Source organism: Dendrobates tinctorius, unplaced genomic scaffold (assembly GCF_039654945.1).
Source record: "Dendrobates tinctorius isolate UK_male_01 unplaced genomic scaffold, ASM3965494v1 ptg000090l, whole genome shotgun sequence".
Lineage (NCBI taxonomy): Eukaryota > Metazoa > Chordata > Amphibia > Anura > Dendrobatidae > Dendrobates > Dendrobates tinctorius.
In genome coordinates, this window is record NW_027361758.1 from 9,896,946 (window position 1) to 9,912,563 (window position 15,618).

The 15,618-nt window shown below is 46.3% G+C and overlaps 1 protein-coding gene across 2 annotated transcripts in view; it reads right to left on the reverse strand.

The window, feature by feature from the left end:
* The window catches only part of ATP6V0A2 (ATPase H+ transporting V0 subunit a2), a 183,953-nt gene that overhangs the window by 63,091 nt on the left and 105,244 nt on the right, over positions 1–15,618 (reverse strand). The gene's annotated exons all lie outside the window — the stretch shown is intronic.

The following is a 15,618-nucleotide window of genomic DNA, read 5'->3' on the forward strand; positions in this document are numbered from 1 at the left end:
AGATCTTCTATCTGAAGAAGTAGGACCTTTTCGAGACTTGGGGACTGTGCAGGGGTGACTCTTAATGCATGTGGGGGGGGGATGCTCGAACTCCAGATTCAGCCCTGACTTGCTGAGGGACAAGAATGTTTCTCCCCCTACCCCCCTTCGGGTAGCTCCATCGTCCCGTCTTGCCTTTCCCTCTGAACTCCTTCTGGGAGGACTGTTCTCGTGGGGGATGAAAAAATCATCTTTTGGCGACTCTCTGTTCAGGTAGGGATTTCATTTTGTCGGAAGCTTTTTCGAGGATGTCATCCAAGACTGGCCCGAACACGTGGTGAACCTGGAAGGGGATGGCACAAAGTTTTGTCTTAGAGGTGATGTCGCCCCCCCATGACTTCAGCCACAGGGCTCTTGTAGACGAATTTGAAAGGACTAGGGACCTTGCTGCTACCCGCACCGTTTCTCCTAAAGCATCGGCTAAAAAACCTGTTGCTTTTTGGAGGATGGAAAGGGAATCTAAGATTTCCTCTCTGGGAGTACCCCGAGAAGTGCTCCTCTAATGTACGAAGCCAAAAAAACAATGATCTGGCGACGCAAGTAGATGCAATATTTGCTTTGAGCAAGTTCGTCGAAGCTTCCCAGGATTTTTTAAGATGGCTCTCTATCTTACGATCCATAGGATCCTTCAATTGGGAAGCGTGCTCGAAGGGAAGGGACGTCTTTCTAGTCACTTTAGAGACCCAAACATCTATTTTAGGGACCTCCCACAAAGAGTTGTCACCCTCGAGGGGAAAGCGTTTTTTTAGTTCGGAGGGTACACTGAGTGCCTTCTCAGGAGAAGACCACCCCGAGCTATCAGATTTTGTATGATTTCATGCACTGGGAACCCCTTTCTACCTCTGGGTCTCAGCCCCCCAAACATCTCATCTTGGACAGAGAGCTTGACCTCCTGCTCCTCCACCCCCATGGTAATTCTCACCATGGAGACTAACTCCTCCATATCCTCAGAGGAGAAATAGTATTTCTTTGCGTCATGTTTGGAGGTGGATGTGGAGCCCTCATTCTCCAAAATATCCTTTGACGCTGAGGAACGGATTTCTTCCGAATCTGAATCGGCTTCCGTAGGTGCCCTTTTCCTCTTTTTTGGGGGAGGGCCCTGGGTCACTGGGGACTGGGCTGCCATGGAAGTCTGAACCTCCTGTTTAATGAGAGTTTTTATGCTGTCAAACAGGGAGGGTTGTTCAGTGTGCAAAATGTTTTGCGTACAGGGTTGGCATAACTTCTTATAATCAGAAGGGAACCTGGCACCACAGATACCACATTTGCGGGGGGTTTCTTGGGGCAGAGGCCTTGTCTTCCTGTAAGAAGAGAGAGAAGGCTTACTCAGACCCGTGCCACCAAAGCTTGACAGGTAAGGGACCGGCCCTGCTACTCACTGTAGGAGGTGGAACGTTGGGCTCTGCAGATGCAGCAGTCAAGGGCTTTTCACCATCCATGTCTGCACTCACACCACAGGCACACTGCGTTTACATGGAGCCTGTGGCACCCTTATATGGGTGTTCCAGCGTTGCTTGTTTTTGCCCCTCCTTCCTCCTGGTCCATGGGGAGGAACGATCGCCCGACCCCATGCTGCTACAGGATTCCCAGGTGCTGGCACGAGTCCTCCATCACAGGGAACGCTGGAGGACGCGAACCGGAAGCACACGCCGACGTCACTTCCGGTCGGGCGCCCGCCCCCTCCTGACGCGCGCATGGCCCGTACAGCAGCGTGGGAGGAAGGAGGAAGCCGGGGAGCTGGCTAGAGGACCCCAGCCGGCACTATACCGTCCCGCTTTACCCTGGAGGGCGCGGGAGGGGCGAACCAGTCCCGAGTCACTCCGGGAGATGGAGACGGGAGCAGCGACGTGGAGGAGGAGAGGCGAACCCCCCGACCTCAGCTGCCCAGCTATATCTAGGAGCTCCGCTCGCTGGCCACGGCAGCTCCTTGTAACCTCTTCATGCCCCACTGGGGGACAGGAAAAACACTGGAGGTAGCAGGAAGGGGAGGGCTATTTAACCTCTTCGTGTTTCCTGTCATGGAAGGTGACTAGAGAAGTATTATATATATATATACACATACATACATATATACATACATATATATACATACACACATACACTAGCTGAAGAGCCCGGCGCTGCCCGGGCATAGTAACTAACTGGTTAGTTATAGAAAATTATAATTATCCTCCATCCCACAGTCCCGTGCCCATATACCCATCATACATATCCTCCATCCCATAGTTGATTGCCCATATACCCATCACACATCCTCCATCCCATAGTCCCATGCCCATATACCCATCATACATATCCGCCATCTCATAGTCCCGTGCCCATATACCCGTCATACATATCCTCCATCCCATAGTCCAGTGCCCATATACCCATCACACATCCTCCATCCCATAGTCCCGTGCCCATATACATATCCGCCATCCCATAGTCCCGTGCCCATATACCCGTCATACATATCCTCCATCCCATAGTCCAGTGCCCATATACCCATAACACATCCTCCATCCCATAGTCCCATTCTCATATACCCATCATACATATCCTCCATCCCATAGTCCGGTGCCCATATACTCATCACACATCCTCCATTCCATAGTCAACCATTATGACATCATAATGAGCGGCGGCAGGGCTTGCAACCTTTGATGACATCAGCGTCGCCATGGCAACCACTGTGACATCATAATGAGGGGCGGGGCTTGATACGCACACACTGCTTCCCCAGTATGCAAATAGGGGCATTGTGACATCACAATGAGGGGCGGGGCTTGACGCGCACACACTTTTCCCCCCAGTATGTAGATAGGGGCAAAATTGTTTGGTGAATTGGAACGCATGGGGTTAAAATTTCGCCTCACAACATAGCTTAGGACGCTCTCGGGGTCCAGACATGTGACTGTGCCAAATTTTGTGGCTGTAGCTGCTACGGTGCGGATGCCTATCCCGGACATACACACATACTTTGACACACACACACATACATACACACTTTGAGCTTTATATATTAGATATACATACATTTCTACCCCAACCATTAGTAGTCCTTTGCCACCTAGTGGCTACCTTTTGCATTGCATGCTATTTATTGCATTTTCCTCACCGGCCTCCCCCTTTTTTCATTTGACTTTAACAATTTTTTTTTATTATCCATGTTTTCTAATAGAGTATTTATTATTTGAATTTATTTGTCTGATGTTTTCTATTATGAAGTAACACCTATATGATTATAATGGCTTGGTCTGTTTACTCCTTTTCCAAATTAAAACTACTTTTTGGCTTATGAGCAGGGCTGTGGAGTCGGAGTCGTTGTCGGTGCTCATTTTCAGCCCATTTTATACCAACTCAGACTCCTAAAATATATAATAAATTGGGTACAGTAGTTGAATGCAGAATGTGCTGAATATTTTTTCATAGGAATTTGGGAAAGTTATGAAATGTCCTATAAATGACTGTTCTATACCTGATCTAAGGCTACATTCACACAAAGCGCTTTTGCTGCGTTTTTTGAGGATATGTTTTTCAGCTGCAAAAGCAGATCAGCTTTTTTAAAAAAACGCATCACCTGAAAGGTTTTTGAGCTCATAGATAATGTTTTCAATAGCAAAAGCAGATTAGACAAACGCCGCACAAACTGACATGCTCATTCAGCCCAAAAACGGATCCTCACAAAACAATGTCAGAATGTCATATCTTGAAACCCATTGACTTTGCTGGATGCCCAAAGTCACTGCCTTTTACTGCAAAAAACGGATCCGCAAAAACGCTGTGTGTGAATTATGGCCGTATCCAGCAAGGGGCAGGGGGGCAGCTGCCCCCCCCTAGAAGCAGGGGCACGCACCTATCAAAACTCACTTGTATGCTGCAGTGCTCCCGTCCTGCACCGGCTCCAGACTGCAGAGGGCAGTCTCCCCTCCTCTGTCCTGTCTTCTGCCGTCTTCACCAGAGAGAGGAGGGGGAGGGGTGCCGGCCCTGCACAGGATCCGATTCCTGGGCCCCGAGCTGGAGAAAGTGAGAAAGTTGTGCACACGCTGCAGCTGGCAATAAGAGATAGTCTACAAGAGGGACATGCTGGAAATCTGATTGGAGAAGTGAGGAAATTGGTTATTGCCGCCAGAACCCCTAAAATTGATTCCATCTTGAAGAGACGTGCTAGGAAAGGGGCAATTGTCGATCAAGCCACTCGGTGGGGCAGCACTTATTTAATGATTGAGCGATTGCTTTAACTAAAACCGTTTCTTATAGGTATGGCGACCCCTCGGGTAACCCTAAATGAAGGTCAATGGACACAGGTGGCTGAATTGAAGGAATTGCTTAATCACCCATTTACCGTGACTAAAAAATTACAAGCTGAGGATTTAACTCCTGGCATTTTTATAAGGGAGTGGAAGAACTTGCTATTTTGCCTGTCCCAAAGAGGAGGCTTAATCGCAGATGGCATTTCTGCTTCAATGAAATGGAAAGAGACACAGCTATTGGAAAAATAGAATTAGACTTACCTGTAATTCGGTTTCTAGGAACCTTCCACGACAGCCACCTTGGAGGTTGTCTCCCCGCCCTAATAGGGGACAGGAACACAAAGAGGTTAAATAACCCTCCCCTTCCTGCTACCCAGAGGTTAAATAACCCTCCCCTTCCTGCTACCTCTGTTTTTTCTGAACATACTAGCATGAATAGTTACCGCCAGTAGAGCAGGAATCATTAGGTAAATATATCATATCGGGAGGGAAATTAGTGCTGTCATGGAAGGTTCCTAGAAACCGAATTACCGGTAAGTCTAATTCTATTTTCTCTAGTCACCTTCCACGACAGCCACCTTGGAGTCATGCCAACGTTCATTTATTAGGGAGGGACTACAGCTTGCAAGACGCGTCTGCCGAATGTCAGATCCCTATTGAAATCTAGTCCATAGTGTCTAGTAAAGGTGTGCACAGAAGACCAGGTGGCTGCTCTGCAGATCTGCTCTGAAGACTTATTTCCTCTTGCTGCCCAGGACGTAGCGACTGATCGAGTGGAGTGGGCTTTTAACGACTCGGGAGGAGAGAGATGCCTTGAAGAATATGCCAGAGAGATGGACTGCTTGATCCAGCCCGCTATCGTGTTCTTTGCCACCTTCTTCCCCTTATTTCTTCCTGAATACTGCAGGAACAGGTTCTGATCGATTCTCCAATCCTTGGTTGCTTCGAGGTAACGGAGAACCACCCTGCAGACATCCAGGGTATGAAACTCCCTTTCTTCGGGTTAGAAGGATTTGGGCAAAATGAGGGCAACACGATATCCTGGCTTCTGTGAAGGTCTGACACCACCTTGGGCATAAAGGAGGGGTCTAGGCGTAGTACTATACTGTCTGAATTGAGTAGGAGGTAAGGCTCCTGTACCGAAAGGGCCTGTAGCTCCCCCACCCATCTAGCTGATGTGATCGCCACAAGAAACACTGTTTTCAGTGTAAGCATTTTTAATGGGATCTCCGACAGGGGCTCAAACGGGGCCTGTGTTAGGCTATTGAGTACTAAATTAAGATCCCAGGGAGGAACCCGATTAAGGAGTGAAGGGCGAATTCTGCCTGCCGCTGTCATGAACCACTTGACCCAGTGGTGTTTGGCTAGGTCTTGGTCAAAAAAGGAACTAAGGGCAGACACCTGAACTTTCAACGTGCTTGGAGTAAGCCCTAGATCCAACTCTTTCTGAAGGAAATCTAGTATTTGGGCAATATTTGGATGGGTGGGGTCAGGGGCCCCCGGAAGGCACCGGGAGGAAATTTTTTTCCATATTTTGCCGTAAATTGCATTTGTTACCGGCTTTCTGCTTTTTTGAAGGGTCCAGATTACCTCATCCGACAACCCTTTGGCTCTCAGAATGTTGGCCTCAGTAACCAAGCTGCTAGATATAGCTTGGTTGGGTTCGGGTGTAGTAATGGACCCTGAAAAAGGAGGTCGGTCTTCTGGGGTAGCAGCCAGGGACCTTCCTGGGCCATGTCCAACAGGGCGCTGTACCAGCTTCATCCTGGCCACATGGGAGCCACCAGGATTGTCATGACCCCGTCCGCTCTGATCTTTTGTAATGTTTTTGCCAGCATCGGGATTGGTGGAAAGGCGTAGGCCAGTCTGAAGACCCATGGATGGGCAAAAGCATCCGTCCCCTGGGCTCCGTACGTGGGATTGAGGGAGAAATAGGTCGCTGCTTTTGTATTTTGCGCATTCGCAAATAGGTCGACCTCCGGGTCTCCCCATCTCGAGGCTAGAGCCTGGAAGACCTCTTGGTTTAGACACCATTCTCCTGGATGGACGTCCTTCCTGCTCAGAAAGTCTGCCTGGATGTTTTCCGACCCCTTTAGGTGTATCGCAGAAATGAATAACAGGTGCTTCTCCGCCCAGAGGAAGATCCTTGCTGCCACCTCCTTTAGACTGGCGTACCTTGTGCCCCCCTGGTGTCTGAGGTATGCCACCGTGGTCACGTTGTCGGAGTATACCCGAACATGATGGTTCCTGACAACGGTTGATGCGGCCTTCAGTGACTCTTCCACCGCCGTCAATTCCCTTAGGTTCGAAGATCCGGATCTTATGTTCTGGGCCCACTGCCCCTGGAAGTACGAATCCTCGACCACGGCTCCCCAGCCTCTCAGACTGGCGTCGGTACATAATATTTTTAGGGGAAGCTGATCCCAGCTTACTCCTCGGTTCAGGTTCCGGTAGATCAGCCACCACCAAAGGGTCGATTTTACGTGTCCCGGAAGTAGAACCCTTTTTGACAGGTTGTTTGGATATTTTTTCATGTTTATCAGGACATACGACTGGAGGACTTGCGTAGGAGCTTGTGCCCAGGATACCGCCTGAATGCACGCTGTCAGGGAACCCAGGATGGACATGGCGTCCCTCAGCGTTGGTGCCCCTTGGTCTCTGAATCGGATTATCTTCTGCCGAAGGTCTTTTTGACGATCTTCGGGAAGAAAGGACGTCCTCTTTTCTGAATCCAAGAGAATCCCCAAGAATTTTTTCCTCGGGGAAGGACAGAGGGCCGACTTCTGTAGATTTGGTATCCACCCTAGGGTTTCGAGTATCTGTAGGGTTCTTGATACGTCCTGGTTCAGCCGGTTTACTGAAGGGGCGACAATCAGCAGATCGTCTAGATACGATACAATGCATATCCCCTGAAGCCGAATGGAGATGACTGCTTCCTTCATGATCTTTGTGAACACCCTTGGTGCTGGGGATACCCCAAACGGCAGGGCATTGAACTGCAGGTGGCTGATCCCTTGGTTGTGGGTAACCGCAAACCTCAGAAACTTACGGTGGTCCGGATGAATGGGAACGTGATAATACGCGTCCTTTAGATCTATTGTCACCATCTGCCATCCTCGTCCAATAAGAGGAATTGCTGATCTCACTGACTCCATTTTGAACATTCGGTACTTGATGAAGTGGTTTAGGGGTTTTAGATTTATCATGAGCCTGTATTTTCCTGAGGGTTTCTTTATCAGGAACAGGCGAGAATAATGTCCCCTGCCCTCCTCTTGTGGAGGTACATACGAGACCACTTCTTCCCGTAGCAGTTCTTCTATCTGAAGCCACAGAACTTTTTGCAGACTTGGGGATTGCGTTGGGGTAAACCTTAGGGCATGCGGGGGGGGGGGGGGGGTGCTCGAACTCCAGTTTCAACCCAAATTGTATAGTGTGATAGTGTGCAGGACCCACTGGTTCGAGGTCGTGGCCTGCCATTGGGCGAAAAACTGGGTGAGTCGACCCCCTACCCGGGAGTCACTGCTTCTCCGGGGGCTGCTGCTGTTGGGGCACAAGGATGTTTCTACCTTTACCCCCTTTCGGGTAGCTCCAGCGACCCGTTTTGCCCTTTCCTCGGAATGTCCTTTGAGAGGTTTGTTCCCTTGAGGGACGAAAAAAATCGCCTTTTGGTGGGTTTCTGTTCCGGTAGTGACTTATTCTTGTCGGAAGCCTTCTCAAGGATATCATCCAGGACCGGCCCTAACACATGGCGTCCCTGGAAGAGGAATGGCACATAGTTTCGTCTTGGAGGTGATGTCGCCTCCCCATGACTTCAGCCATAAGGCTCTCCTGGCCGAGTTTGAAAGGACTAAGGACCTTGCTGCCACCCGTACCGTTTCTCCTGAAGTGTCAGCTAAATAGCCTGTTGCCTTCTGGAGGACTGACAGGGAGTCTAAGATTTCTTCTCTTGGGGTACCCCCCGACAGGTGGTCTTCCAACGTACGTAGCCAGAGAAACAAAGATCTGGCTACGCAGGTGGATGCAATATTTGCTCTGAGCAGGTTCGTAGAAGCTTCCCAGGATTTTTTAAGATGGCTTTCTATTTTGCGATCCATCGGATCCTTCAACTGGGAGGCATCCTCGAAGGGCAAGGACGTCTTCTTAGTGACTTTAGACACTTGGACGTCTATCTTAGGGATCTCCCAAATGGAACTATCACCTTCTAGGGGAAACCGATTTCTTAGCTCAGAGGACACCGTAAGTGCTTTCTCGGGGGGAGGACCACTCCTGAGCTATTAAATCCTGTATAACCTCATGAACCGGGAAACCCTTTCTGCCTCTGGGTTTCAACCCTCCAAACATCTCATCCTGGACTGAGAGCCTGACCTCCTCCTCCTCCTCCAATCCCATGGTATTTCGTACCATGGAGACCAACTCCTCCATATCCTCAGAGGAGAAATAGCATTTTTTTGCATCATGACTGGAGGTGGAAGTGGAGCCCTCATTCCCAAATATCTTCCGACCCCGAGGAACGGGCCTCTCCCAAGTCTGAGTCGGCTTCTATAGGAGCCCTTTTCCTCTTTTTTGGGGCAGGGCCCTGGGCCGGGATTTGGGCTGCTATGGAGGTCTGAACCTCCTGTCTAATGAGAGTCTTTCTGCTGTCAAATAGAGAGGGTTGCTCGGTACGCAGGATATTTTGCGTACAAGGCTGGCATAACTTCTTTTTTTAGCCATGTGATCACCTGTGGGTGTGGTTATGGACCATATAAGGTACCTGAGGTCTGGTCACATGTGGTGAATGCAGAGACCCGATTGGTCCGTTTGGAAGGTCTCGTGTGGCTTCCTGCTTGACAGCACGTCTGGACGCTGTGACTAATGGCGAAGTGTGCCTGACAGTTCCCAGGGAGAGGGAATGAACATTAGCAGTGTAAAGCAGCATGCAAGGTAACCCGGAGACGGGACTACAACTGAGAGACTGTATAGCCGGTTGGCTAGATGAAGCACAGCCTGTGTGACTAGGAGGGCTAAAGGGGAGCAGAGCTCCAGTGTGAAGAAACCCTGCTGTCTGCTATAAGACTGTTGCATATCATGATTGGTTTATGATAATGAATAAACCTCATGGACTGTGATATTGCTTTATGGAAACCTGTGCTGGACGTGATTATTCGCTGCCATGCGAGTGTCCCCCAACCTTGAATGACAGCGCTACCTCACAATATATATATATACACACACACACACACACACACACACACACACACACACACATATACAAAAAAACCTCCAGATTTTCAAAGCCAGCTTACCCGTACACCCCGGTGTGTGAGATCCAATATCAATCCAGGAGAAAGTCTGCACGGAGACCAGAGCAGGAGCCAGCCACGAAAGATTCAAATGAAAAAATGTAACTTTAAACTCCAGCGGACAAAATCCAGGATACAAAATTTTAAAAAGTTTTTTCTTGCATTAGCAAAGATTTTTATTATTAAAGTCTATCATAAAATAAATCCACACTTCTGGACATGACCATGTAGAAGGCGTTAATTCGCCGAAACGCGTAGTCTGAGAGGCTAACCCCCCCCTTCCCCTAATCTATTTATCTACTGTCCAGAAGTGTGGATTTATTTTATGATGGACTTTAATAATAAAAATCTTTGCTAATGCAAGAAAAAACTTTTTAAAATTTTGTATCCTGGATTTTGTCCGCTGGAGTTTAAAGTTACACACATATACATACAATATATATGTAATCAATATTACATAGTGTATTACATATTTACAATTTATTACAGTTTTTTGTGTCCTAAAGTTGTATTCTAATAAATATATACTATATTCTATCTAAATATCTTAATTATTGTATCATAAAAATGATTAAATGTCTGATGTTCACATTGTACTACAATAAATGTTTCACTTAAATGTACACAATATATGTGGGAGTTAGAGTCAGAGTCATAGAATCATAGAATCGTAGAGTTGGAAGGGACCTCCTGGGCCATCTGGTCCAACCCCCTGCTCAAAGCAGGATTCGCTAAATCATCCCAGTCAGATGTCTGTCCAGCCTCTGTTTGAAGACTTCCATTGAAGGAGAACTCACCACTTCTCGTGGCAGCCTGTTCCACTCATTGATCACTCTAACTGTCAAAAAGTTTTTTCTAATATCTAATCTGTGTCTCTTCCCATTCAGTTTCATCCCATTGCTTCTAGTCTTTCCTTGTGCAAATGAGAATAAAGTTGATCCTTCTACAATGTGACAGCCCTTTAGATATTTGTAGACAGCTATTAAGTCTCCTCTCAGTCTTCTCTTTTGCAAACTAAACATTCCCAAATCCTGCAACCTTTCCTCATAAGACAGGGTTTGCAGACCGGTCACCATTCTGGTCGCTCTTTTCTGAACTTGCTCCAGTTTGTTGATGTCTTTTTTAAAATGTGGTGCCCAAAACTGGACACAATATTCCAGATGAGGTCTGACCAAAGAGGAGTAGAGGGAAATAATGACTTCACGTGATCTAGACTGTATGCTTCTGTTAATACATCCTAGAATTGCATTTGCCTTTTTTGCTGCTGTATCACACTGTTGACTCATATTCAGTCTGTGATCTATTAGTATACCCAAGTCTTTTTCACATGTGCTGTCACTTATCCCTATTCCTCCCATTCTATATATGCTTTTTCCATTTTTATTGCCCAGATGTAGTACTTTGCATTTCTCCCTGTTAAAAACCATTTCTCCAACCCACTTCTCCAGTTTATTTAAATCTTTTTGAATCCTCTCTCTCTCTTCTCTAGTATTAGCTATCCCTCCTAGCTTTGTGTCATCAGCAAATTTAATCAGTTTACCCTCAATTCCTTCATCTAAATCGTTGATAAAGATGTTGAACAATACAGGGCCCAGGACAGAGCCCTGTGGTACCCCACTTGAGACATTCTTCCAACTGGATGTGCAGCCATTTACGACCACTCTTTGGGTCCGATCACTAAGCCAGTTATGAATCCACCTAACAGTTGCCTTGTCCATTCCATACTTAGTCATTTTTTCAATAAGGATTGTATGAGAGACTTTGTCAAATGCTTTGCTGAAGTCAAGATATACTATATCTACAGCATTTCCTTGATCCACCCAATCAGTGATACCGTCATAGAAGGAAATTAAGTTTGTCTGACATGACTTATTAGTTAGAAACCCATGCTGACTCTGTTTAATCACTTCATTCTTATCCAGGTATTGACATACATGTTGTTTAATAATTTGTTCAAAGATCTTTCCTGATATAGAAGTCAGACTCACCGGCCTATAGTTGCCTGGGTCCACCTTCTTCCCCTTTTTGAAGATAGGAACAACATTTGCTCTTCTCCAGTCTTCTGGCACTTCTCCTGTTCTCCAAGAATTTTCAAAGATTATGGAGAGGGGTTCAAAAATTTCTTCTGCTATCTCCTTCAGTACTCTGGGGTGTAATTCATCTGGACCTGGAGACTTGAATTCATTTAGGTTAGCTAAGTGTTTCCTCACTATCTTTCTGTTTATAGATATCCTGGATTCTTCTATTCCCTTAATAGGACAGTGAATAACAGTTGATGTTGCATTTACTTTCTGAGAGAAAACAGATGCAAAATAGGAATTTAAAAGTTCAGCCTTCTCAACATCCTGTCTTACCATTTCATCATTTTCATCCTGTAAAAATCCTATAGCATCTTTGACTTTTCTTTTACTTTTGACATATCCCCAAAATCCTTTATTATTGCTTTTGACATCTCTTGCAAGCCTCAATTCATTTTCAGCTTTAGCTAATCTGATTTGTGCCCTGCAGGTTCTGCAGACAGCATTATATTCTTCTTTAGATATGCCTCCCTCTTTCCATTTTATAAACATTTTTTTCTTCCTTTTTAGCATGTGCTTAAGTTCTGTGTTCATCCACCTGGTTTCCTTAAATGCTTCCTATTCTTCCCTCTTTTCGGAATTGTTAACAACTGTGCTTTGAGAATTTCATTTTTCAAGATTTCCCATCCTTCCTGGACATTTTTGTCTTTAAGGATATCCAGCCATTGGATCCCTCCAATTCTCTTTCTGAATCCCTTAAAATCTGCCTTTCTGAAATCTAACCTTGACGTCTGAGTCTTCACAGGTCTTCCACCTCTAGTAATCCAAAATTCTAAAATAGCATGGTCGCTACCTCCTAGGGTCCCAGCCACTTTTACCTCCTCAACCATTTCCTCCCTGTTTATAAGGATTAGATCCAAGGTAGCAGTTCCCCTTGTTTTCTCCCTTACCTTTTGGAAGATAAAGTTGTCAGCAAGAGAGGATAAGAATTTCCTTGACCTGTTAGTTTTGCCTGAGAGAGATTCCCAACAAATGTCTGGATAGTTGAAATCTCCCATGACAACTATGTCATATTTTTTGGAGAACTTGGCCATCTGATGCATAAAGAGATCATCTATATATTCGGCTTGCACAGGCGGCCTGTAGTAAATGCCTACAATGGTGTCCTTTCCATTGTTCTGTCCTTGTATTCTTACCCAAACAGTTTCCACAGAACTCCCAGTCTCTGAAGCTTCAATCTCTGTGCAGATATACGCGTTTCGAACATACAATGCGACACCCCCTCCTCGTTTATCAAGTCTGTTTCTTGCAAATAAGTTGTATCCTTCTAGTCTTGTATTCCAATCATGTGTATTGTCCCACCAAGTTTCAGTGATTCCAATTACATCATATTTCTGTTCCTGTGTTAGTAGTTCCAATTCTCCTTGTTTGTTGCCCATGCTTTGTGCATTAGTATAGAAACATTTTAGTTTGTGATTGGTTTCTCTTTCTCCAATATTTTTATTAATTAGATTCTTTCGTCTTTGTTCTTCCTTTCCACTTCTAATAGCAGAGTTCTCAATAGCATTTGTCAGGTGTATGGCTTTTTCTGGTCTTTTGCTTCCCTTCCCATGTTGTTCTAGTTTAAAGCTCTCCTTACAAGTGTAGCAAGGCGACTTCCAAATACATGCTTTCCAGTCTTCGTAAGGTGCACCCCATCTCTAGCAAGTAGCCCATCGTATAAGTAGTTCACTCCGTGATCCAGAAATCCAAATCGTTGCTGACGGCACCATCGACGTAGCCAGTTGTTCACCTGCAGAATCTTATTCCACCTCCTTGTTCCATGGCCATCCACTGGGAGGATGGAAGAGAAGACCACCTGCGCTCCCAGTTCTTTCACTTTCTTGCCTAAGTCTTCAAAGTCTCTGCAGATGATTTCCAGGTTGTTTCTTGCGGTGTCATTTGTCCCCACATGTAGTAGCAGGAATGGGTAGTCATCTGTAGGTCTGAAGAGTCCTGATATCCTGTCAGACACATCTTTAATTTTTGCACCTGGAAGACAGCACATTTCTCTTGTAGTTATATCCGGTCTGCAGATAGCGGCCTCTGTTCCTCTCAGCAGGGAATCCCCCATGACCACCACTCTCCGTTTCTTCTTCACAACATTTTTCTTTCTCCATCCAGGAGGACTCTGAGGGCGTACAAGGTTGCTGTTTGTTGGCAAAGTCTTATCCTGATGTATTTCTTCATCGTTTTCCTGCGTGAGAGCCTGGTACTGGTTCCTGAGCAGTATGGGTGCTGACTGCCTCCTGATCCTCCTGCTTCTCTGGGTCACATGTCTCCATTCCTCTGTTTCTTCAGGTGCACTTCGAATTTCTTCTCTTTCTGTAACATGAAGAGATAATTCTGCTCTGTCCAAGAACTCTTCACCTTCCTTAATGATCTTCAACGTAGCTAACCTCTCTTCGAGATTTTGCAACCTTTCCTCCAACAGGGACACAAGCTTGCATTTGTGGCATGTGAAGTTTGGCTTTTCCACTGGTAAATCTGTGAACATGTAGCAAGAAATGCAGCTCACCAAATGGCTCCTGGCCTCTTCCATCTTGAGATTTCTTAAAAACGATGAAAGATGAGCCAAATTTCGCGCGCCTATCGGCGCGCGGTTTTTCCAATTTCCTCTTTTCAGCTGCAACGGCCAAAACCCAGTGATCGTTGAGCTCGCGGAGACTCTTCACTTATCCCAGAAGGCACTGGGAATATGCAAATGATCTCAAGACTCTTCCCCTGGTTTTCCGATTTCCTCTTTTCAGCTGCAACGGCCAAAAACCAGTGATCGTTGAGCTCGCGGAGACTCTTCACTTATCCCAGAAGGCACTGGGAATATGCAAATGATCTCCTCAAGACTCTTCCCCTGGTTTTCCGATTTCCTCTTTTCAGCTGCAACGGCCAAAACCCAGTGATCGTTGAGCTCGCGGAGACTCTTCACTTATCCCAGAAGGCACTGGGAATATGCAAATGATCTCAAGACTCTTCCCCTGGTTTTCCGATTTCCTCTTTTCAGCTGCAACGGCCAAAAACCAGTGATCGTTGAGCTCGCGGAGACTCTTCACTTATCCCAGAAGGCACTGGGAATATGCAAATGATCTCCTCAAGACTCTTCCCCTGGTTTTCCGATTTCCTCTTTTCAGCTGCAACGGCCAAAACCCAGTGATCGTTGAGCTCGCGGAGACTCTTCACTTATCCCAGAAGGCACTGGGAATATGCAAATGATCTCCTCAAGACTCTTCCCCTGGTTTTCCGATTTCCTCTTTTCAGCTGCAACGGCCAAAACCCAGTGATCGTTGAGCTCGCGGAGACTCTTCACTTATCCCAGAAGGCACTGGGAATATGCAAATGATCTCCTCAAGACTCTTCCCCTGGTTTCAGAGTCAGAGTCGTGGAGTTGGAGTATGGGAAATTGAGGATTCGGAATCGCAGGTTTGGCTTACCAACTCCACAGCCCTGCTTATGAGTTTATATAAAAGTTTAGAATTTTGCTTTAAACACTAAAATATGAATGCAAAAAAAAAAAAATTGTATCGTTGTATTTGTACTGACCTCGAGAATCAGTCTGTCAAGTAATTTTTTTTTTTAATTCTTTATTTAATTTTTAAAGAGAAAAATAAGACAACACTTATATGAATTCTCGTATCACAGTACATTAAAACATTGCATAACTGGTAGAGTATATATAAAATATACTGTAAGATCTAATATAAGTTCCTCTGAAATTTTGTTTTTGTAAACTTAAGGTACTGTCACACTTAGCGATGTACCAGCGATCCCGACCAGCGATATGACGCGGTCAGGATCGCTGGTACATCGCTAAGTGGTCGCTAGTGAGCTGCCACACAGGCAGATCTCACTAGCGACATCGCTGGGGACGGGGGTCGCTACTTACCTGTCACACTAGGCGATCCTGCGTCCTCCCGCCCGCGTCCACGCTCGCCGCTCGTCTCTCCACAGGAAGCTGACGACGAGAAACAGTCCTGAACGTTCTCGCGCGATCAGCGATAATCAGCGGGG